Genomic DNA, 25,374 nt, shown 5'->3' with positions numbered 1-25,374 from the left:
GACAGGAGGGGAAAGAAGATTTCCAAGGGACACACAGAGGGGCTCAGGAGGGAGACGCACAGAGGGACTTGACCTAAAACATACAATGCATCCCTACTCACACACCAAAACATACACTGAATCCTACACACACACAGAAACAAACCATGCATCCTTTACACACACAATGCATACCTCACAAACACACACAATGCAGCCCTTGCACACATACACAGAAGCACACAATGCATCCCTTACACACACACACACACACACACACTGCTTTTCTTATTGTATCTTACACACACTCAATGCACCCATTACAGACACACACACCGCATTACATACACAGAAATACACCACATCCCCTATACAAACACAGTACATCCCTTACACAAACAGGTATCCCTATACACTACATTTCATAAGAACACACACACATTACATCATCTACAATAACACATAACACATCCCCTACACACATACACTCCACTCCCTGTGAGCAAACTCATGGGTATGCGTTGTAGGCATAAGGCTTATGGGCGGGCCTTGAAGGCATACTCACGTTCAGGCCCTGGGGGCCCAGACCATGATCTGTGTTAAGGGACCCAAATGAAGCTGCTACCTGTTCGTTGATTTTTGTGAGCACTGCCTCCAGAGAGCCTGTTTTAACACCAGACCAGTGGAGCCAGACTGCAGCCGGAGCCCATAATCATCCTCTTGTCCTCATCTGGTGGTAAGTAGGCAATCCAGTATATTATTAGTAGCACCAACCTCTAATTTACCTCACATTAAAGAGACACTATAGTCACCAGAACCACTACAGCTTAATGTAGTGTTTCTGGTGTCTATAGCCTGTCCCTGCAGGCTTTTCAATGTAAACACACTGCCTTTTCAGAGAAAAGACACTGTGTGGAGCACTGGTGTTGGCTCATATGGCAGATCAAATGAGTGGGGTATTGTGATGTCACATGGTGGGCAGAGCATATGGGGTGGCAGCAAAAATCCTTGCACCGGCCCTGGTCATGTGTTTGACCTGAATTTAGGAGTACTCCATATGATTTCAGAATATTTTCGCATAACTATCTCAAAGCTAAAAATTAAGGGCTAAACCTCACCAGACTTCATTGTTAATTCTTTCCAAACACTGCAGTAAAAATCCTCAACTTGTATTTAATTAGAGTAAAAATCAATAGTTTGGTTAAGCTAAATTCCCCCACACAACCCATGTGAAATCAATGCTGTGCATATATAAATTTTACAGTTTTTTTTTTTTTTTAAGAAATATCAAGAGAGAAATATTAAAAAAGATGTGCTCTAGCAATTTCAGATTGCTTTGCCTGCCCATTTATCATTTAGGGGCAGGTTAGCTAGCATTCTATAAATTCAAACTTAAGTCAGCAATCCGTGCTTGGCAGGTATGCACAGGTATAAAAACACAGTGTGCCCAACAAAATAAATAGAAAATCCTCCAAAGGGTATTGCTAGCGTTGGACGCCGAAAAGGCATTCAACCGAATCAGCTGGACATGCATGCAGGCTACCCTACGCAAGTTTGGTTTCTTTGGCTACCCTTGTACAATAAGCCTTGAACAAAAATCTCGAATTCAGGCTTTACCTGTAAGTCATTCAAGATTACCAATAATTTCTGCCAGGGCTGCCCTCTCTCACCCCTAATTCTATCCTGGCATTGGAACCAATTCACCAGAACAAGGCTCACACTGGCATCCAGGCCTTTTTTCTCCAGTGGGAGGGCAATCTATTAGTCTCTTTGCGGATAACATCTTGTTATTCATGGTGAGCCCTGAGAATTCACTACCTAATCAAATTGACCTGTTGTCAAGTTACTGCAAAGTCTTATACTATAAAAACAACATGTGGAAAATACAAGCACGTATTGCATTTCGCACAATAAGATTGAAGGTTGAGAGGGGTGGAGGGCCAGGATATCAGGACATACTACAAAGCCACTATAATCTCACAGGTGCGGGCAACTCTATCCAACTCGTTAAGACTGGAGGACTCTATGCTCTTAATTTTAACCACCTAACAACTCTAAGCATCTCCATCCCCCTTTGACTATGATACTCCAAACAACTAAACTCTCTTTATCTGTATAGCATAGGTAGATAGACAGACTGGTGGCACCTGAACCTAAGCTACTATCAATCCTGTTGATTACTCTCTAACTGTATTCTCCAGACCTATACTTCAAAGCGTGGTTAGGGCAGGGAGTAGGCAGATCCAGATTGTAAGTCATTCCAAGATCAAGATGTTCCTGGATATGCATGCAGAATATACTTTACCTCCTAGGGAACTATTCACCTACCTGAGAAGGTACAGCCAATTTATAAACTTTCTTTAGGCTCATCATGCAAAGTCAAACCCTTAGCTCTCTATTACTCCTTTTGGCAAAAATATTAGCACTGCATACATTACCCTATATGAAAAAATAGGAACAGGAATTAGGGAAAAACATCCCGTCTGAATAGTGGTATAGAGTAATTTTTCACATAAGGAGAGTATCCCGGAATAGCAATCGCTAGGTGATCCGCAGTAAGGAACTAAAAGAGGTGGTATATGATGCTGCAAATGCTTGCACACATGTTCCCCAATTCATTGCCACAGAATTGGAGATGCTGTTCTAGTGCAGGGACCCTATCTCATGTTTTCTGGTACTATGCCCCCTGTCCCACTCAATCAGTTTTGGCTACAGATCCAGTCTCTTATCAGAGAGCTGACCAACATATCTCTACCATTTGAACCTGATGCATTCCTCTTAGACCTGTTCACAAATGGGGTGCATGGATCACATAGAATTCTGACAATGCATGTTTTGGGTAAAGCAAAACTATGCATTGCATGCCATTGGAAGTCCCCTACCCCTCCAATTATCTCCGAGGCACTGATGACCTTAAATACAACAAAACTGTATGAAGCTATATCACACAAAATAGCCAGCACATTCGAGAAATATGAGAAGGTTTAAGGGTGGTATTTGATGCATGGAGTTTTCTTTTAAGCTGGAGGCAGGACTTATGCTTTTATGCTTAAAAAATGTATTTTACGGTTAATTACAACAATATTTTGTAATGGTGCTATAAAACACATGTAATTCATTCTTTACCTCTCCCACTTTAAGGTATAATTAACAACCATAGACTACAACACTGCAGAGCCTGATAAAGCATTTGAATGAGACAGTTGCCTCAAAGTGTACCTATAGGAGAGCAGGAGATAAAAAGCTTTAAAGTAAACACACTGTGCTGATATCAGACTGAAAATAAATCAAATCGATTTTTGCATGTTGCCTGTGTGTCACTGCAAGGGGAGGTGTGGCTAAAGCTGTATAAACTGTTTGTTCTATATAACAACTGTATGAGGGTAATATCTAGAGTGAAGCATTTAAAGCTAGCACTGATTTTTGGTTCAAACTGAACTTTAGTGTGTGAACCAAAATAATAAGTAAAAGTGTGTATGTTTGGTATAATGAGATAGAATAACTGATTATATTTTGCTTATAGGTGTGCATTTTATTGATCTGTAAGACTGTATAGGATGACTGATTTCCCTTCATAGTTTCGGCTTGGAGTGGTGGTTAAATGTTTGATTTTGTTACCAGTTTCTACTTTTTTTTTAATTCACATTTAGTATACAAGTGTAACATATAAGAAAAGGTAGTTACATCTACAGTCAGGAGATTTGGAAGATCCGTTTTATACTTATGTCCCATTAATAGTCTACATAGCATATGACAAAATTAATAAAGATTTATATAAAAAAAATAATCGACATAGTAATAGTTTTTACTACTATGTGAAAGGTTCATTCTTTGAGTGTTATCCAAGATGTTTAAAAATGGTCAGCTATCTGCTTTATGGTGTGTGTGCTACATAAAGGGTATATTACATTTTACCTGTTCAATTAATTTTGGCAAGTTTGCATTTAGGGGTTTTATTGTCTAATCGCATATATAGGATGTTTTTTTTTTTAATTATTTTTAGTGAAGGTTTTCTACGTATTGACTTTATGTTTAAACAATAAGCTGTCCCTAATACGGATATAGAAGGTGCTGTCCGTTTAGCGTTTATTCTGTTGTCCGGGTCTTCAGTGTTCAGAGAACCAGGTTTTGGTATCTGTTCTGTGAACCTGTGGGTGGATTTAGTGGTTAACTCAGTGGTTCCCAAACTTTTTAGGTTCAAGGCGCCCTTAATATTTCAGTATTTTTCCAAGGCACCCCATGTCAAAATTTCTAGGTTGTATATCTGTACAGCGTTGCAGCATTTACTGGTGCTATAGTGTAATGTATAATGTTGGTGTTTGAAGGTGCTTGTATATAGTTATTGTGTTTTAATACAGGGGTGTGTTTGTATGTAATGTTTGTGTTTGATTGCAGGGTTGTGTCTGAATGTAATGTTCACTCTTAAATGCGGATGTACATTTGTGTGAAGTATTTGTGTTTGAGTGAAGGGTGTGTTTGTATTTTTTTTTTTTTTTTTTAATGGAGGGGTGTGTGTATGTAATATTTGAGTTAGATTGCAGGAGTGTGCTTGTATGTTGTGCTGGTGTTTGACTGCTTGGAAGTATGCACATACACTACCACATACATACATACTTACACAGATATTCATGCAGTGTAATATTTGATTGCAGGAGTGTGCTTGTATGCTGTTCATTAACACACAGATGCATATAAATACACCGACAGATACACACAAATTCATATAGACACCAACACATACATAGATACACACCCAAACATTGATACATGCCACACTCATACTCACACACATAAGGGATTTTTTTTTTTTTTTTTTTTATAATATCTCCAGCCACCCTCTTGTCCGCTTACTTTATGTGCCAGGAGGGTGGTTTGGAGTCCTGTTACTGGTGGGAGTGAGGGGTCTGGAGCTCTTCGTGCTCCTCTCCCCTCATGCTGGGCTTGCCTCCTCCCGCGCTGTCTCTCTGCATTACGCTGGGAGGAAGTGACAGGCTTTCATTTCCTCCCAGCCGTCCAACATTACAGGGGTCCGGTCGCAATCTTAAAGGATCTGTCCACTCGACCGGGTCCTTGTTCAGCAGTAATGTTCCCACGTCGCGGCACTCCAGGGTGCCATGGCACACAGATTGGGAACCGCTGGGTTAACCCACAGCTGTATGGCATCAGTATAACTATATTCATAGAAAAGAAAAAGTTACCTGCGCTCTCTCCTTAATCCCTATGTATATTTAGACAAACGGAGGTCATTTAGTTGCTCCAATGGCCATTGGAGGGAATGCCCGTCTGCCAACGTCAAGGCAGACCCCCCTAATTATTAGACCCCCCTCATTAGAGATATCTTTGGGGCTAGTTACACCCTGGCATATGTGACTCTGTTATGGACTCCCTAATGTCAATTCTGTGCATATTTTACGTCTGTCATCAGCACACACTGCTTCTCCCCTTGCAGGAAAAGTGAGTCCCATTTTCCTTTCTCTTCAATGAAAACATTTTTCAGGCACCCTCCCTCTCCATTTCCATACTACCTCATTTCATACTACCTGAACCGCGTGACTCAGTGGTGTACATACCGCGGTCGCGGCTGCGGCTGGGCCCGACCACCCCGCGACCCGGAATGTACGCCAGTGTGGCCCCCGAGGCCCAGCGCAGTGATGCAGTGACATCATATTCCGGCTCCGGCATCAGTAAGCGGCATGCGAGGGAGCTGAACATGAGGATCTCAGTGCTCACTCGTGCGCCCGCAGGACCGGCCACCCAGCAGCACCACTAGACTCCAGGGAATCCCCTCAGCACTCCCAAAGGTAGGAAGGCTGGGGGAGAACATTATAAAAAAAAAAAACACGTGTGTATGTGTGTTCGTATTAGAGTGTGTGTGTGTTAGTGTTAGTTTTTGTGTCTGCTAGTGAGTGTGTTTGTGTGTCAGTGTGTGTGTCTGTTAGTGAGTCTGTTTGATGTCTGTTAGTGAGTGTGTGTTTGTCAGTGAGTGTATGTTTTGTATGTGTGTCTGTATGTCAGTGAGTGTATCTCTGTCAGTAAATGTGTGTGTCTGTTAGCTAATGTGTGTATGTGTGTGTGTGTGTTTAAAACCCCTTCAGCACTTACCTTTCTCCAGCGCCGGACTCCCTTGGCGCTGGGGATCCCTCCGCCTCTCAGCTCCGAATGCGCATGCATGGCAAGAGCCTCGCGCGCTTTCAAACCGCCCATAGGAAAGCATTACTCAATGCTTTCCTATGGACGTCCAGCGTCTTCTCCCTGTGATTTTCACAGTGAGAATCACAGAAGCGCCTCTAGTGGCTTTCAATGAGACAGTCACTAGAGGCTGGATTAACCCTCAGTGAAACATAGCAGTTTCTCTGAAAATGCTATGTTTTCAGCTGCAGGGTTAAAACTAGAGGGACCTGGCACCCAGACCACTTTATTGAGCTGATGTGATCTGGGTGTCTGTAGCGGTCCTTTAAGTGTGTGTATCTGTATGCACTGGCGTACATACCGCGGTCGCAGCCCTGTGAACCAACGTCAAGGCAGACCCCCCTAATTATTAGACCCCCCTCATTAGAGATATCTTTGGGGCTAGTTACACCCTGGCATATGTGACTCTGTTATGGACTCCCTAATGTCAATTCTGTGCATATTTTACGTCTGTCATCAGCACACACTGCTTCTCCCCTTGCAGGAAAAGTGAGTCCCATTTTCCTTTCTCTTCAATGAAAACATTTTTCAGGCACCCTCCCTCTCCATTTCCATACTACCTCATTTCATACTACCTGAACCGCGTGACTCAGTGGTGTACATACCGCGGTCGCGGCTGCGGCTGGGCCCGGCCACCCCGCAACCCGGAATTTACGCCAGTGTGGCCCCCGAGGCCCAGCGCAGTGATGCAGTGATATCATATTCCGGCTCCGGCATCAGTAAGCGGCATGCGAGGGAGCTGAACATGAGGATCTCAGTGCTCACTCGTGCGCCCGCAGGACCGGCCACCCAGCAGCACCACTAGACTCCAGGGAATCCCCTCAGCACTCCCAAAGGTAGGAAGGCTGGGGGAGAACATTATAAAAAAAAAAAAACACGTGTGTATGTGTGTTCGTATTAGAGTGTGTGTGTGTTAGTGTTAGTTTTTGTGTCTGCTAGTGAGTGTGTTTGTGTGTCAGTGTGTGTGTCTGTTAGTGAGTCTGTTTGATGTCTGTTAGTGAGTGTGTGTTTGTCAGTGAGTGTATGTTTTGTATGTGTGTCTGTATGTCAGTGAGTGTATCTCTGTCAGTAAATGTGTGTGTCTGTTAGCTAATGTGTGTATGTGTGTGTGTGTGTTTAAAACCCCTTCAGCACTTACCTTTCTCCAGCGCCGGACTCCCTTGGCACTGGGGATCCCTCCGCCTCTCAGCTCCGAATGCGCATGCATGGCAAGAGCCTTGCGCGCTTTCAAACCGCCCATAGGAAAGCATTACTCAATGCTTTCCTATGGACGTCCAGCGTCTTCTCCCTGTGATTTTCACAGTGAGAATCACAGAAGCGCCTCTAGTGGCTTTCAATGAGACAGTCACTAGAGGCTGGATTAACCCTCAGTGAAACATAGCAGTTTCTCTGAAAATGCTATGTTTTCAGCTGCAGGGTTAAAACTAGAGGGACCTGGCACCCAGACCACTTTATTGAGCTGATGTGATCTGGGTGTCTGTAGTGGTCCTTTAAGTGTGTGTATCTGCATGCACTGGCGTACATACCGCGGTCGCAGCCCTGTGAACCCTTGCGACCAGGTGCCTGCTGCCATGTGTTGCAGCCCCGGCCCGCGCAGAGTAAGCGCGGAGGGGGGGCCCACGGATCAATTTTCGCACCGGGGCCCCATGGGTCATGTGTACGCCACTGGAGTGACTGACACACTTTCATCCAGACTGACTGAACTACACTCACCATTCAAGTCCTTCACCTGAATCCACCTCTAGACCCAGGTCTGCCTTTACATAGAAATCCTCAATACATCTAGCCAGCAAAGTGATTGAAAGATTTTAAGTGGATGTCTCTCTTACTACTGGGCCATATACTTCAATTTCTCATTTTTTACCTTTTCACTTTTATTCTAAAACTTAGGAGTGTAATTGTTATTTGCTTTGTTTATCTTTGGTAATTCAACATAATTAACCCTGGCCCTACTCCCCTTTATTCTACTAACCCTAGGAACCCTACTTTGTTCACATTCCCTCTGGCTTCATATCTGCTGTCTGTAGCATTGCCAAATTAACTTTCAATCACTGCTAGTCTATTTCTAACTCCCTCCATCTTCTCGCCCTTACTGAAACTTGTCTCTCCCCCTCTGACTAGACTGCCCCTGCTTCCCTATCTTATGGCCGCCTAGAACTCACAAACCTGGTGACCCTTAGGGTGGTGGTGCTTCTCCTCTCTCTGATCTCTGCTAACACATACTCTTCTGTAACAACTACCCTCTAACCTCTCCAGTACCCTAGATAAACTATGTCCTAACATCAACCCTGGCATACTATATCCACACAATACCAGTAAAAGCTGGTATGACACAAAACATTGCCTCCTCATAATAATAGCATGGCTATTGTCTTTAAGACAATATTGTGATTTTCCACGCAGCAATGCAACAGTGAAAAATGATTACGTAAAATACAAAACATACTAGTGCAAAACTCCAATGCGTATGTAGGATTATATTCATGTGCAAAGTATTATGTGCAATATTTGAAAGTGCACATAATTAATACTTTGAAAGTGAAAAAAGTTGGACCACTTATAGATTATGTTTAAATATAGATGGTGTTTAGGCAGAACCTATACCACACAAGCATGCTGCCTTGGTGTGCTCTTTGACTCCAACCTTTCCTCCCCCCTTCATATAAATCATGTAAAACATTTCTGATATTTGCCCCTTTCTTATTTAGGATGCAACTAAGAGGCTTGTCCAAGATTGTTATCTTGTTATTTTCTGACATAACTATTGAAACGTTCTGCTTGTCTGCCTAAAAAGTGCCCAGATTGCCCTCTACAGTCTGTAATGAACACCTGCCAGACTCATCTACCTTACATCTGGCAATTCTCAAACCTCATAACTGTCAGTCTTTACACTGGCTTTCTGTTACATTTAGGATGTGGTTCAAAATTCTTGTGCTTACTTACAAAGCCTTAACCATGCCCTTGCTTAAATCTCCACACTTATTAGCAGATATGCTCCAGCCCAGCTCTTTACAGCGCCTCCAACTTTAAATGAATATACAAAAATAGCTATTACTATTGTATTTCTATTATTTTGTACCAGCTATGGTGAGTTGGAATTCCATATACTGTTTGGCAATGCTGCCATCTAGTGGTATTTTCCATGGTAGAAAAATAAGGCATGCAGGTAAGATTTTCCCTTAACATAGGTCCTAACGCGTCAGTTAAGTTCTCATTATGGGTTTATTAACCCCTTAACCCCTTAAGGACACATGACATGTGTGACATGTCATGATTCCCTTTTATTCCAGAAGTTTGGTCCTTAAGGGGTTAAGGACGGCGGGCGTACTATGCCGTCCTTAGGGACACGATCCTAAATGCAGGCGGGCAGCATAGTCCCCCTGCTACTGATCTTGCAGCAGAGTTCCCTTGCTACTGATCTGGCCCTCCCGGGCCACATGATCGCGATCACATGGACGGAGCAGCCGTCCACAGCAGTGGCCTGCCTGGAATAAAAACTGTGTAAAAGTAAATTATAGATACTTGACATTTTTTGCATTTTTCACACACAAACGCCACTTTCACTGATGATATCATTGAAACACTAATATTTCTGTTCAACGAAGTCTCCCGAGTATAACAGTGCCCCCGATACAGAGTCAAATGTAAGGCTTTTTCAAATTGGTTATGTTGCCTTTAAGATCGTATGGTAGCCCAGGAATGAAAATTACCCCCCCGATACCCTTTACAAAGGTAGGCAACCCAAGGTATTGCAAATAGGGTATGTCCAGTCTTTTTTAGTAGCCACTTAGTCACAAATTTCTCACATTTCTTTTTTAGATGTTATTAATATTAAATTATGTTTCATATATAAATATTTGATATGACATGAAAGACCTATTTCTCCTGAACAAAATGACCTATTCTGATGACCTATTCTGATGAACAGAGAAAAGGCAGTGTTTATTTTAATGCCTAGGTACAGGTGTGAATCCCAGCATCCACGGATCCCATATTCTATGGAAAGATTTTGAGATGTCATGGACCAGGGCCGACAGTTTTTCCATCTCTATAGCCTCCTCAATTTTCCGAAGTACTTCCGGTGTGGAAGGGAGTTTGTTACTTCCCCAGTGCATAGCTGTGGTTCTCCGGGTGGCCAGCGCGACCCTTGCAGTGAGTTTGTTTTGAGCCCTGGTTAAGGAATTGGATAGGAGCCAGATCCATGGGTCCATTGGGAGATTGCTGTGTAACGTCCTATTGACGGTTTGGACCATGTCGCTCCAGAGTTGGGCGAAATGGGGGCAGTTCTACCATGTAGGTTCCCTGTTCCCCACAACCCTTCCAGCAGTGATCAGAGGCAGTTTGGAGCATTTGCTTTAGCCTGAGGGGCGGTAATGTACCAGTGGAACATTGTATTGTACGCCTGTTCCTTGTGGGTGACACAGATAGAGATTGATGCAGTGGCCTCCCAGATTTCCCTCCAGTTGGAAGGGTCCTCAGGAGAGCCTATGCCCCTCCCCAAAAGCCGACACATATGAGAGGGCGTCAGGGGAGTTAGTGGAGTGTATGATACTGCATATAGTGGAGATTTGTCCCCATTGTATGGGTGTGTGTATGAACATCCTCTCGAAGGCTATTTATAACCTAAATACGCAGCTAAGAGTTTAACCGTATTTTCAAAAAATTAAATCAAATGTCAACTGTGCTAATTAAAAGTAATAACTATACAAGACCTTCCTCTTTCATGAAGGACGATTGCTTTAAATAAACAAACTCAACAATTATGTTTATAGCAACCTATCTTCCACTATACGAATTTTAATTTACTGTAAAAAATAAAACAGAGGTTAGCGTGCCTTGATAATTACATCTCTGACCATTGGCTATCATTAGTTGCTTTCTGAGATTGGAAGTAAAGTAGGTGACAGTCACATGAGATTTAATTTCCTATTAATGCTCACTATATATTCCCAATAGAAAATAAACCTTAGGGAGACCGAACATGCAATGGAAGAGCATCTGCAAACAATTAAAAAATTATGTACATCAACAAATAAGACAAACAAAAAACTTATTTGTGTCTCTAGTACCTGAAATTGCTAGTTGCCTTCTCAGTTAACACAACACAACACAAAGATAACTAAAATACCAAAGATCATTGCTATAATTATATGTAGCTTCGATTTCTGCATAAAATTAGAGTAAATACATTTTGGTAATGCTAATATGAAATGCCTCATTTTTATAGAAGTTTGTGCATCTGATAATAAAGGAATACCTCTTATTCTTTCTGCGTTTGGTGGGACAGCCCTGATCTATGGATCCTGACCCACCATTCAGCTTTTGGTCTCCAGACCCCAAAACAATGTTAGCTTGCTAAAAAGCTTTATGAGTGAAGAGTGTGTCCTCTTTTTCATTTTGGAAATAGCGCAGATTTCAGTAGAAATTGACACTTTTATAAATTAACCTGGTAACACCCCTCTGGCTTTCACGCAGACTATCAGTTCTGTTAGTTACTGGCTTTGTTAGCTTAATGCAGCTGACCTCAAGAGGCAGCAATTGCCCAGAGCACCTGTTTTGCAAAGAGTTCTTATTGAGCTGTATTGGGACGTCTGTGATTGGACAGCCACAGAAAGTCTGGGTGGGGTAGGTGAGATCCATTGCCTGCTCTGCACATAGACAAGTCAGAAGAGCGCTGTTGGGAGGAATATGCTACCGACTGGGAGGAGCCTTTGTCGGTGTTCGCACAGCAAAGCCCGAAAGTTGACCAGCAGCTGCCTCTCTTTCCCTGGAATTGTTTTGGGCTACCACCTCATGGCAGGCCGATCAGAACTTTACCCGAATGGCCATTCCATTCCACTGAATGGATCAGAGTGCTATTTGGACAACTTGGGAACTCAGATCCAGGCTATTTAGGGATATAAGACTTGTGTGGTTCCTGTGTAGTTTGAATGTATTTTGGGGGTGTTTTCAATACTTATGTTGGTTCCCGGTAACTGAGAGATTATTTAGTTAACAGTCTTTGAGACAATTTATCTCCCAGACACACAGTCACTGTAGGGGTTTGTGTTGTTTTGTATGGAGACCCCATGCTGGAGGTTTATGCATAAAAAGCAGAGTGTGGCACAATAAACCTCAATTGTACTCCCAGAACTGTGTGTAGTCCAGTTATTGGGAAGGAATAGAGCTATTCACTTCACAGCGCCTTGTTCCATAATTCCAGATACCAAGGATCCAGCTGAGAAAAGTCCTTGTCAGGACTACAGCTTCGCTACAATGCCCAATGAAAAAATACATAATTAAATGCATTCAAGTTTTCATCTGGGGTATATCTAATAAAAAGTATTTATTTATTTTGTATTTGGCCAGTGTGCTTTTAACACCAGAGGAGGATCTAATTAATCTGAGAATCACACTGACGGGTACTATCATTCAACAACTGCAGAACCACAGAATCTCTCTGACTGAGAAATACAGCAACTCTACACTCTTACACCTCAAAATACATTATTCATAGAGTGTATCACTGTTATTGAAGGATAAAGTTGGGTGGGGTTGAAAGACAGCAATAATACTGGATGATATTCGACACGGTAAGGGGGTTATATAAACAGCATGTTTTACAATTTTTACGATGTTGGTATCTGAGAATGTTGCTCTTATCCCCATGTTGCCCTCCCTCTTGTGTTGTTATACCTCATCTCCTCTATGCTCTCAACTGACTCAAGCAGGGTCTTTAATAAACTGTTGTTTACTGTTACCAATATAATATGTAATAGTTTGTTCCATATTTGCTGATATTTTCCTATATTAAAATTGTAAAGCGCTGAAGTATACATTGGAGCTATATAAACTATTGAGCAGGGTCCTCAATTGTTCCTGAAACATTTTGTAACTGCCTCCTTTGATTTTAAATTTCCCCTCTTTCAAACATTAAAAAGCGCTGTAGAATAAGTTGGCGCTATATAAATGCTAAAAATATATAAATGCCAATTAAAATAATAATGAGTCAATGTGTTAAAGAAATATCTAAATAATCTGAACTGAAACATTAGCACCCTCTAGAGAATTTCTAGCAGACTACAAGCAAAATACCAAAGGAAAAGCAGCAATGAAACAACACACTGAACAAAAACCTAGACAGTAACCAAACAGGAAGTCAGTGTGTATAATTTTTTTTCTTTTTTTTTATATATTTTTATCTCTTCAAAAGTTTTTTTCCATTTTAGAATTTCAAAAACATACATACACTGCGTGCAGAATTATTAGGCAAATGAGTATTTTGACCACATCATCCTCTTTATGCATGTTGTCTTACTCCAAGCTGTATAGGCTCGAAAACCTACTACCAATTAAGCATATTAGGTGATGTGCATCTCTGTAATGAGAAGGGGTGTGGTCTAATGACATCAACACCCTATATCAGGTGTGCATAATTATTAGGCAACCTCCTTTCCTTTGGCAAAATGGGTCAAAAGAAGGACTTGACAGGCTCAGAAAAGTTAAAAATAGTGAGATATCTTGCAGAGGGATGCAGCACTCTTAAAATTGCAAAGCTTCTGAAGCGTGATCATCGAACAATCAAGCGTTTCATTCAAAATAGTCAACAGGGTCGCAAGAAGCGTGTGGAGAAACCAAGGCGCAAAATAACTGCCCATGAACTGAGAAAAGTCAAGCGTGCAGCTGCCAAGATGCCACTTGCCACCAGTTTGGCCATATTTCAGAGCTGCAACATCACTGGAGTGCCCGAAAGCACAAGGTGTGCAATACTCAGAGACATGGCCAAGGTAAGAAAGGCTGAAAGACGACCACCACTGAACAAGACACACAAGCTGAAACGTCAAGACTGGGCCAAGAAATATCTCAAGACTGATTTTTCTAAGGTTTTATGGACTGATGAAATGAGAGTGAGTCTTGATGGGCCAGATGGATGGATTGGTAAAGGGCAGAGAGCTCCAGTCCGACTCAGACGCCAGCAAGGTGGAGGTGGAGTACTGGTTTGGGCTGGTATCATCAAAGATGAGCTTGTGGGGCCTTTTCGGGTTGAGGATGGAGTCAAGCTCAACTCCCAGTTTCTGGAAGACACCTTCTTCAAGCAGTGGTACAGGAAGAAGTCTGCATCCTTCAAGAAAAACATGATTTTCATGCAGGACAATGCTCCATCACACGCGTCCAAGTACTCCACAGCGTGGCTGGTAAGAAAGGGTATAAAAGAAGAAAATCTAATGACATGGCCTCCTTGTTCACCTGATCTGAACCCCATTGAGAACCTGTGGTCCATCATCAAATGTGAGATTTACAAGGAGGGAAAACAGTACACCTCTCTGAACAGTGTCTGGGAGGCTGTGGTTGCTGCTGCACGCAATGTTGATGGTGAACAGATCAAAACACTGACAGAATCCATGGATGGCAGGCCTTGCAAAGAAAGGTGGCTATATTGGTCACTGATTTGTTTTTGTTATGTTTTTGAATGTCAGAAATGTATATTTGTGAATGTTGAGATGTTATATTGGTTTCACTGGTAAAAATAAATAATTGAAATGGGTATATATTTGTTTTTTGTTAAGTTGCCTAATAATTATGCACAGTAATAGTCACCTGCACACACAGATATCCCCCTAAAATAGCTATAACTAAAAACAAACTAAAAACTACTTCCAAAAATATTCAGCTTTGATATTAATGAGTTTTTTGGGTTCATTGAGAACATGGTTGTTGTTCAATAATAGAATTAATCCTCAAAAATACAACTTGCCTAATAATTCTGCACTCCCTGTACAGTACCTCTATAAACATTACAACAAGAATTACAACTAGGAATGTTTCCAATTAGGACAAAATGCAAAAAATAAAAGCATTAATACAATCGATGCATGTATATCTTAAATACAAATACACATAGATATACATAGATAGCATTGCTAGAGTGCCCCAGTATAGAATAACCATATCTATGGAAAACATAAATATCAAAATAGAGGAATCATTAAAAGCAAAATTCATACCATACACACATACCATCCCGTGGAACTAGCATAATTCTATCCCCTTATTACTTTCTTACATTGATAGGTACATTTTTGCTAGTATCTCTCCAGGATCAAACACACAGCAGGGGCTGCACCGACCTTCTATATTATAAACTATAATTATTAGCGATGAACTTATCCACCATTTTTTCCCAAATACAGGATTTCCTCAAACCAATAGAGTTTCCTTGGATTATTCCAATTTCCATTTTACATTGATATATTGCTTGTTTTTTAATTTCAATCCAGTCTGGAGCTTTATTGCTTTTCCAATATCTGGCTAGAACTATCTTGGTTGCCATTAAAATGTGTTATCAACATACTTTTCTCAGTAGGCATAGGGGGCCATCCCTGATGTAACAGAAAGCTCTGAGGTGTGAAAGGTATATATATATGGCAAATATTGTAAATCTGTTGGTATATAAACTTCCATATTTTACTTAGAGATTTACACTGCCACCATATATGGAGATAATCTCCTTTCCCATCGTCACATCGCCAGCAGAGATGATTCTGATCTTTGTACATTTTAGCCAGCTTTTCTGGGACCATATACCATCTGTTCATGAGTTTATAAAAGTTCTCTACTATATTCAAACAATGTACCGATTTATTGACCTTAACAATCGCACCTATCATATCTTGCTCAGGGATTACAATATGTAGATCTTTTTCACACTTAATCTTAGATTTCCAGACAGAAAGCTTCTGAGAATCCTTTAAAAACTCATAACGTCTAGAAATATGGCCTTTAATTCTACGAGTTTCCAGAATCTTTTTTAAATTACTGATGTTTTTATTAAGCTGGAAATCCAAGAATTTCGCCAAATAAAACTTAATTCTTAAATATGTGAATATCTCCTTACTATCAATCCCAAACTCTGATTGTAACTGATTGAATTACTTAATTTCCTTTCTGTCTATAATCTCTTGTATATTTGTAATTCCCTTCTGTGTCCATCCCCTAATATTAATATCCTCAATATTCCCCTTAATTACCTCTAAGGGTAAAAAAGGAAACGGTCTATATTCTATTTTGAAATTTTTCTTAATGTTATACCAATATCTCAGAATGTTATCTATAATAGTCAAATTTTCTGGATGTACTGAGTTATTCTTATTTTCCTGCTTCCTTGTTGTCCAAAATAAGGCAGGTAAGTTATTTGTCGCTACTAAAGATTTCTCTATTTGATACCATGCTTGGTCTTTTTGATCAGTACTTAAGGTGTTAGCAGCATGTGCCAGCATACAGGCATCATGATATTCTATTATATTAGGGGCAGCAAGTCTTTTCTTTTCTTAGATAATAGCTGTAAGCTTATTCTCGGTTTTTTCCCCTTCCAAATGAATTTGGAAAGCTGACTGTATCATTTTTAACCATGGAATTGGGACTTGTATTGGTATCATTCTAAAAAGATAATTCCATTTAGGCAGAATATATGAGCGAATGGTGTTTATACAACCCATTCTTATAAGATCTACAAATAAGATCTTAAAAGTGGAAGAAAGTTAACCTCTACAATTTTATTTATGTTTCTTGGAATTTTAATACCAAGAAAGATAGTATTATCCTTTACCCAAACAAAGTCGTAAGACATTTTAATAAAATACTTTTCTTCACTAGATAAGTTAGTTGTCATTATTGTAGTCTTATTAGTATTTAATTTGTAATTTGAGTATTCACTATATTGGGCCAATATTTTTATCAATTCCGGTAGCGAGGATCTAGGATTCTGGATCATAAGCATAAAATCATCCGCGTATAGGTTAATCTTATGTTCTACGTTATTAAGCCTGAGTCCCTTAATCTTCTAATTTTTCCTTATATCTTCTGCCAGAGGCTCTATGGTTAAAACATAGAGTAACGAGGACAAAGGGCAGCCCTGCCTGGTACCATTCTTGATATTAAACCAGTCTGCCTCTATTCCTGGACCTATGGTCCTAGCAGAGGGCCTAGTGTATAATGCCATAATAGCATCATAAACTGCTCCCACAATGCCATACGACTTGAGTGCATTCCCCAAAAAGTCCCATCTGACCCTGTCAAACGCTTTCTCAGCATCCAATGACAGGGTCAGAAGGGGAACATTCTTCCTTATCGCAACATCATGAACATCCAATATCCTTCTAAGACCACCAGAGGCTGCTCTGCCAGGTATAAATCCGGCTTGGTCTTGATGTATTAGAGCGTGAATACAGATTTTTAAGCGATCTGCTAAAATCAAAGCATAGATCTTTACGTCTCCATTAAGGAGAGATATTGTGCATCTCTGTAATGAGAAGGGGTGTGGTCTAATGACATCAACACCCTATATCAGGTGTGCATAATTATTAGGCAACCTCCTTTCCTTTGGCAAAATGGGTCAAAAGAAGGACTTGACAGGCTCAGAAAAGTTAAAAATAGTGAGATATCTTGCAGAGGGATGCAGCACTCTTAAAATTGCAAAGCTTCTGAAGCGTGATCATCGAACAATCAAGCGTTTCATTCAAAATAGTCAACAGGGTCGCAAGAAGCGTGTGGAGAAACCAAGGCGCAAAATAACTGCCCATGAACTGAGAAAAGTCAAGCGTGCAGCTGCCAAGATGCCACTTGCCACCAGTTTGGCCATATTTCAGAGCTGCAACATCACTGGAGTGCCCGAAAGCACAAGGTGTGCAATACTCAGAGACATGGCCAAGGTAAGAAAGGCTGAAAGACGACCACCACTGAACAAGACACACAAGCTGAAACGTCAAGACTGGGCCAAGAAATATCTCAAGACTGATTTTTCTAAGGTTTTATGGACTGATGAAATGAGAGTGAGTCTTGATGGGCCAGATGGATGGATTGGTAAAGGGCAGAGAGCTCCAGTCCGACTCAGACGCCAGCAAGGTGGAGGTGGAGTACTGGTTTGGGCTGGTATCATCAAAGATGAGCTTGTGGGGCCTTTTCGGGTTGAGGATGGAGTCAAGCTCAACTACCAGTTTCTGGAAGACACCTTCTTCAAGCAGTGGTACAGGAAGAAGTCTGCATCCTTCAAGAAAAACATGATTTTCATGCAGGACAATGCTCCATCACACGCGTCCAAGTACTCCACAGCGTGGCTGGTAAGAAAGGGTATAAAAGAAGAAAATCTAATGACATGGCCTCCTTGTTCACCTGATCTGAACCCCATTGAGAACCTGTGGTCCATCATCAAATGTGAGATTTACAAGGAGGGAAAACAGTACACCTCTCTGAACAGTGTCTGGGAGGCTGTGGTTGCTGCTGCACGCAATGTTGATGGTGAACAGATCAAAACACTGACAGAATCCATGGATGGCAGGCCTTGCAAAGAAAGGTGGCTATATTGGTCACTGATTTGTTTTTGTTATGTTTTTGAATGTCAGAAATGTATATTTGTGAATGTTGAGATGTTATATTGGTTTCACTGGTAAAAATAAATAATTGAAATGGGTATATATTTGTTTTTTGTTAAGTTGCCTAATAATTATGCACAGTAATAGTCACCTGCACACACAGATATCCCCCTAAAATAGCTATAACTAAAAACAAACTAAAAACTACTTCCAAAAATATTCAGCTTTGATATTAATGAGTTTTTTGGGTTCATTGAGAACATGGTTGTTGTTCAATAATAGAATTAATCCTCAAAAATACAACTTGCCTAATAATTCTGCACTCCCTGTACAGTACCTCTATAAACATTACAACAAGAATTACAACTAGGAATGTTTCCAATTAGGACAAAATGCAAAAAATAAAAGCATTAATACAATCGATGCATGTATATCTTAAATACATATACACATAGATATACATAGATAGCATTGCTAGAGTGCCCCAGTATAGAATAACCATATCTATGGAAAACATAAATATCAAAATAGAGGAATCATTAAAAGCAAAATTCATACCATACACACATACCATCCCGTGGAACTAGCATAATTCTATCCCCTTATTACTTTCTTACATTGATAGGTACATTTTTGCTAGTATCTCTCCAGGATCAAACACACAGCAGGGGCTGCACCGACCTTCTATATTATAAACTATAATTATTAGCGATGAACTTATCCACCATTTTTTCCCAAATACAGGATTTCCTCAAACCAATAGAGTTTCCTTGGATTATTCCAATTTCCATTTTACATTGATATATTGCTTGTTTTTTAATTTCAATCCAGTCTGGAGCTTTATTGCTTTTCCAATATCTGGCTAGAACTATCTTGGTTGCCATTAAAATGTGTTATCAACATACTTTTCTCAGTAGGCATAGGGGGCCATCCCTGATGTAACAGAAAGCTCTGAGGTGTGAAAGGTATATATATATGGCAAATATTGTAAATCTGTTGGTATATAAACTTCCATATTTTACTTAGAGATTTACACTGCCACCATATATGGAGATAATCTCCTTTCCCATCGTCACATCGCCAGCAGAGATTATTCTGATCTTTGTACATTTTAGCCAGCTTTTCTGGGACCATATACCATCTGTTCATGAGTTTATAAAAGTTCTCTACTATATTCAAACAATGTACCGATTTATTGACCTTAACAATCGCACCTATCATATCTTGCTCAGGGATTACAATATGTAGATCTTTTTCACACTTAATCTTAGATTTCCAGACAGAAAGCTTCTGAGAATCCTTTAAAAACTCATAACGTCTAGAAATATGGCCTTTAATTCTACGAGTTTCCAGAATCTTTTTTAAATTACTGATGTTTTTATTAAGCTGGAAATCCAAGAATTTCGCCAAATAAAACTTAATTCTTAAATATGTGAATATCTCCTTACTATCAATCCCAAACTCTGATTGTAACTGATTGAATTACTTAATTTCCTTTCTGTCTATAATCTCTTGTATATTTGTAATTCCCTTCTGTGTCCATCCCCTAATATTAATATCCTCAATATTCCCCTTAATTACCTCTAAGGGTAAAAAAGGAAACGGTCTATATTCTATTTTGAAATTTTTCTTAATGTTATACCAATATCTCAGAATGTTATCTATAATAGTCAAATTTTATGGATGTACTGAGTTATTCTTATTTTCCTGCTTCCTTGTTGTCCAAAATAAGGCAGGTAAGTTATTTGTCGCTACTAAAGATTTCTCTATTTGATACCATGCTTGGTCTTTTTGATCAGTACTTAAGGTGTTAGCAGCATGTGCCAGCATACAGGCATCATGATATTCTATTATATTAGGGGCAGCAAGTCTTTTCTTTTCTTAGATAATAGCTGTAAGCTTATTCTCGGTTTTTTCCCCTTCCAAATGAATTTGGAAAGCTGACTGTATCATTTTTAACCATGGAATTGGGACTTGTATTGGTATCATTCTAAAAAGATAATTCCATTTAGGCAGAATATATGAGCGAATGGTGTTTATACAACCCATTCTTATAAGATCTACAAATAAGATCTTAAAAGTGGAAGAAAGTTAACCTCTACAATTTTATTTATGTTTCTTGGAATTTTAATACCAAGAAAGATAGTATTATCCTTTACCCAAACAAAGTCGTAAGACATTTTAATAAAATACTTTTCTTCACTAGATAAGTTAGTTGTCATTATTGTAGTCTTATTAGTATTTAATTTGTAATTTGAGTATTCACTATATTGGGCCAATATTTTTATCAATTCCGGTAGCGAGGATCTAGGATTCTGGATCATAAGCATAAAATCATCCGCGTATAGGTTAATCTTATGTTCTACGTTATTAAGCCTGAGTCCCTTAATCTTCTAATTTTTCCTTATATCTTCTGCCAGAGGCTCTATGGTTAAAACATAGAGTAACGAGGACAAAGGGCAGCCCTGCCTGGTACCATTCTTGATATTAAACCAGTCTGCCTCTATTCCTGGACCTATGGTCCTAGCAGAGGGCCTAGTGTATAATGCCATAATAGCATCATAAACTGCTCCCACAATGCCATACGACTTGAGTGCATTCCCCAAAAAGTCCCATCTGACCCTGTCAAACGCTTTCTCAGCATCCAATGACAGGGTCAGAAGGGGAACATTCTTCCTTATCGCAACATCATGAACATCCAATATCCTTCTAAGACCACCAGAGGCTGCTCTGCCAGGTATAAATCCGGCTTGGTCTTGATGTATTAGAGCGGGAATACAGATTTTTAAGCGATCTGCTAAAATCAAAGCATAGATCTTTACGTCTCCATTAAGGAGAGATATTGGGCGATAATTAGCCAATTTAGCTGGATCTTTGTCCGGTTTCAAGATTGGGACAATGTTTGCTTGAAGCATCTCTTTAGGAAATGTACGATTCTCCACTATCTCATTAAATATCCTGGCGAGACGCACAGAAAGAGTATCCCTAAATATCTTATAACATTTATTTGAGTAACCGTCTGGGCCAGGGGCTTTACTTAAAGGGACACTATAGTCACCTGAACAACTTCAGCTTAATGAGGTTGTTTAGGTGAGTGCTACAGCTACCCGGAGCCTTTTTCTTGTAAGCACTGTATTTTCTGAGAAAATGCAGTGTTTACATTGGAAGCTTGGAACACCTCTTGTTGCAGTCAATCAGACGGCCACCAGAGGGACTTCCGAGTTCAGAAGCCCTAAAAAGGCCTCTCGTCCGATGCATTCTGGGTGAATGCATCAGACGGGCTATCAGCACACAAAGCACTGTGAACGCGCTTTGTGTGCTGACAGCCTGTCAGCACTGCTGTGGGCGTGGCTTCAGCTGACAGCTGAAGCCCGAACCCACAGGGATGCTGTCTGGCCACAATAGTGGTTGAAGGGGGGGGGGGGGGGGGGACGGACCTACTCTCCTCCCCCCCCCCCGGCCCCCACCCCTGAGCGGTGAGTGGGGGCCCTAAAAATAAGGGTGGCACATACTGCCCCCCCGGCCCCCACCCCTGTGCGGCGGGTGGGGGCACTAAAATTATCAATAAGGGGGGACCTATTGTCCCCCCCCCGGCCCCCACCCCTGTGCGGTGGGTGGGGGCCTTAAAATAAAAAATAAGGGGGGGACATACTGCCCCCCCCGGCCCCCACCCCTGTGCGGCGGGTGGGGGCCCTAAAATTCACAATAAGGGGGGGGGGCCTACTGCCCCCCCCCCCGGCCCCCACCCCTGAGCGGTGGGTGGGGGCCCTAAAATTCACAATAGGGGGGGGACCTACTGTCCCCCCCCGGCCCCCACCCCTGTGCGGCGGGTGGGGGCCCTAAAATTCACAATAAGGGGGGGGACCTACTGCACCCCCCCACGGCCCCCACCGCTGAGCGGTGGGTGGGGGCCCTAAAATTCACAATAGGGGGGGGACCTACTGTCCCCCCCCGGCCCCCACCCCTGTGCGGCGGGTGGGGGCCCTAAAATTCACAATAAGGGGGGGGACCTACTGCCCCCCCCCCCGGCCCCCACCCCTGAGCGGTGGGTGGGGGCCCTAAAATTCACAATAGGGGGGGGACCTACTGTCCCCCCCCGGCCCCCACCCCTGTGCGGCGGGTGGGGGCCCTAAAATTCACAATAAGGGGGGGGACCTACTGCCCCCCCCCCCGGCCCCCACCCCTGAGCGGTGGGTGGGGGCCCTAAAATTATCAATAGGGGGGGACCTATTGTCCCCCCCCGGCCCCCACCCCTGAGCGGTGGGTGGGGGCCCTAAATACAAAGGGGGTGGGGACCCTAGTTAACCCTCTCCCCCCCCCCCCCCCCCCAAAAAAAAAAAACTTATCTCCCTACCTACCCCCCTCACCCTAAAAATAATGAGGGGGGACCCTTTAACTAAAAACCTGTAAAGAAAAAAAAAATAAGATAAAAACAACTTACCATTCGATGTTTTCTTTCTTCTAAAATCTTCTTTCTTCAGCCCCAAAAAAGGCCAAATAAAAATCCATAATAACCGACGCAATAAAAAAAAAAAAAAAAAAACCGAGCGCAAAAAAAATAATCCATCTTCACCCATGGAGGGCTCCGCGCAGACTGAGCTCCGCAGGGCGGGGGAAGGCTTATAAAGCCTTGCCCCGCCCTGCAATTAGGCTAAGAACACTCTGATTGGTGGGTTTAAGCCAATCAGAGTGCTCTTTGTCATTTTACAAGCGTGGGAAAGTTCTTTGGAATTTTCCCACGCTTGTAAAATGACACAGAGCAATGTGATTGGATGGCTTGAAATCCATCCAATCACAGTGCTCTTTGTCATTTTACAAGCGTGGGAAAGTTCTTTGGAATTTTCCCACGCTTGTAAAATGACACAGAGCACTGTGATTGGATGGATTTCAAGCCATCCAATCACATTGCTCTGTGTCATTTTACAAGCGTGGGAAAATTCCAAAGAACTTTCCCACGCTTGTAAAATGACAAAGAGCACTGTGATTGGATGGCTTGAAATCCATCCAATCACAGTGCTCTTTGTCATTTTACAAGCGTGGGAAAATTCCAAAGAACTTTCCCACGCTTGTAAAATGACACAGAGCACTGTGATTGGATGGCTTGAAATCCATCCAATCACAGTGCTCTTTGTCATTTTACAAGCGTGGGAAAATTCCAAAGAACTTTCCCACGCTTGTAAAATGACACAGAGCACTGTGATTGGATGGCTTGAAATCCATCCAATCACAGTGCTCTGTGTCATTTTACAAGCGTGGGAAAATTCCAAAGAACTTTCCCACGCTTGTAAAATGACAAAGAGCACTCTGATTGGCTTAAACCCACCAATCAGAGTGTTCTTAGCCTAATTGCAGGGCGGGGCAAGGCTTTATAAGCCTTCCCCCGCCCTGCGGAGCTCAGTCTGCGCGGAGCCCTCCATGGGTGAAGATGGATTATTTTTTTTTGCGCTCGTTTTTTTTTTTTTTTTTTTTTAATTGCGTCGGTTATTATGGATTTTTATTTGGCCTTTTTTGGGGCTGAAGAAAGAAGATTTTAGAAGAAAGAAAACATCGAATGGTAAGTTGATTTTATCTCATTTTTTTACAGGTTTTTAGTTAATGGTCCCCCCTCATTATTTTTAGGGTGAGGGGGGTAGGTAGGGAGATATTTTTTTTTGGGGGGGGAGGGTTAACTAGGGTCCCCCCCCCCCTTTGTATTTAGGGCCCCCACCCACCGCTCAGGGGTGGGGGCCGGGGGGGGACAATAGGTCCCCCCCCTTATTGATAATTTTAGGGCCCCCACCCGCCGCTCAGGGGTGGGGGCCGGGGGGGGGGACAGTAGGTCCCCCCCCTTATTGATCATTTTAGGGCCCCCACCCGCCGCACAGGGGTGGGGGCCGGGGGGGACAGTAGGTCCCCCCCCTTACTGATCATTTTAGGGCCCCCACCCGCCGCTCAGGGGTGGGGGCCGGGGGGGGGCAGTAGGTCCCCCCCCTCATTGATAATTTTAGGGCCCCCACCCGCCGCACAGGGGTGGGGGCCGGGGGGGGACAGTAGGTCCCCCCCCTTATTGATAATTGTAGGGCCCCCACCCGCCGCACAGGGGTGGGGGCCGGGGGGGGGACAGTAGGTCCCCCCCCTCATTGATAATTTTAGGGCCCCCACCCGCCGCACAGGGGTGGGGGCCGGGGGGGGGACAGTAGGTCCCCCCCTCATTGATAATTTTAGGGCCCCCACCCGCCGCACAGGGCGGGTGGGGGCCCTAAATTATTATTGATAATTTTAGAAAGCGAGCTGAGCTGTCAGTCAGACAGCTCAGCTCGCGAACGCGCATTCCGCGCACATGCGCGGTAAAGCGCTCAGGTTCTTCATAGGGCGGCATTCAATGCCGCTCTATGAAGAACGCGATTGGTCCAGCGCGAAGCCGTCCCATTGGGCCCCGCGATTTCGTCATTTTGACGAAAAAGGGGGCGCGGCCTAGCGGGGAGCTCGGCGCTGGAACGGAGGTAAGTTTTTAATATAAAACCACCGATTTTTTTTTTTTTTATGAATGAAAGTTCATATAAAAGCAAGAAGGAAGGCTGGGGGACCTGTCTTTCTTGCTTTTATATGGTGACTATAGAGTCCCTTTAACTGTAACTTATTTATTGCTACTTTAATATCGTCAGAGGTTATTGGTTTATTTATCTCTGTAAGTTGTTCTCTAGTTATTTTTGGTATTTTTTTATTTTTAAAATATTCTGATGAGGGAAGTTGTTGTCCTACAGATTCCAAATTATATAATCGACCTTAATAATCATTAAAGGCTGACCCAATTTTCTTTGGGCACAGCAGCCTTTCCTTTTCGGTCTCAATTTTATGAATCCTCCTCAGTTGTTTTTTA

The 25,374-nt window shown here is 42.1% G+C and overlaps 1 protein-coding gene across 2 annotated transcripts in view; it reads right to left on the bottom strand.

Moving 5' to 3' along the window:
* Positions 1-25,374, bottom strand: part of KCNA3 (potassium voltage-gated channel subfamily A member 3) — a 61,570-nt gene that overhangs the window by 2,696 nt on the left and 33,500 nt on the right. The window contains exon 2 of one of the 2 annotated variants that reach the window (XM_063450477.1): positions 12,347-12,418. The exons of the other annotated variant lie outside the window; for it this stretch is intronic. The gene's annotated coding sequence lies outside the window, so the exon portion shown is untranslated. Of the gene's footprint in view, positions 1-12,346; positions 12,419-25,374 lie in introns of those variants that run through there. 2 annotated transcript variants of the gene reach the window in all.

Source organism: Pelobates fuscus, chromosome 1, assembly GCF_036172605.1.
Source record: "Pelobates fuscus isolate aPelFus1 chromosome 1, aPelFus1.pri, whole genome shotgun sequence".
Taxonomy (NCBI): domain Eukaryota; kingdom Metazoa; phylum Chordata; class Amphibia; order Anura; family Pelobatidae; genus Pelobates; species Pelobates fuscus.
Note: the sequence above shows the minus strand (reverse complement) of the source record. Positions and strands in the feature narration are given on the sequence as shown.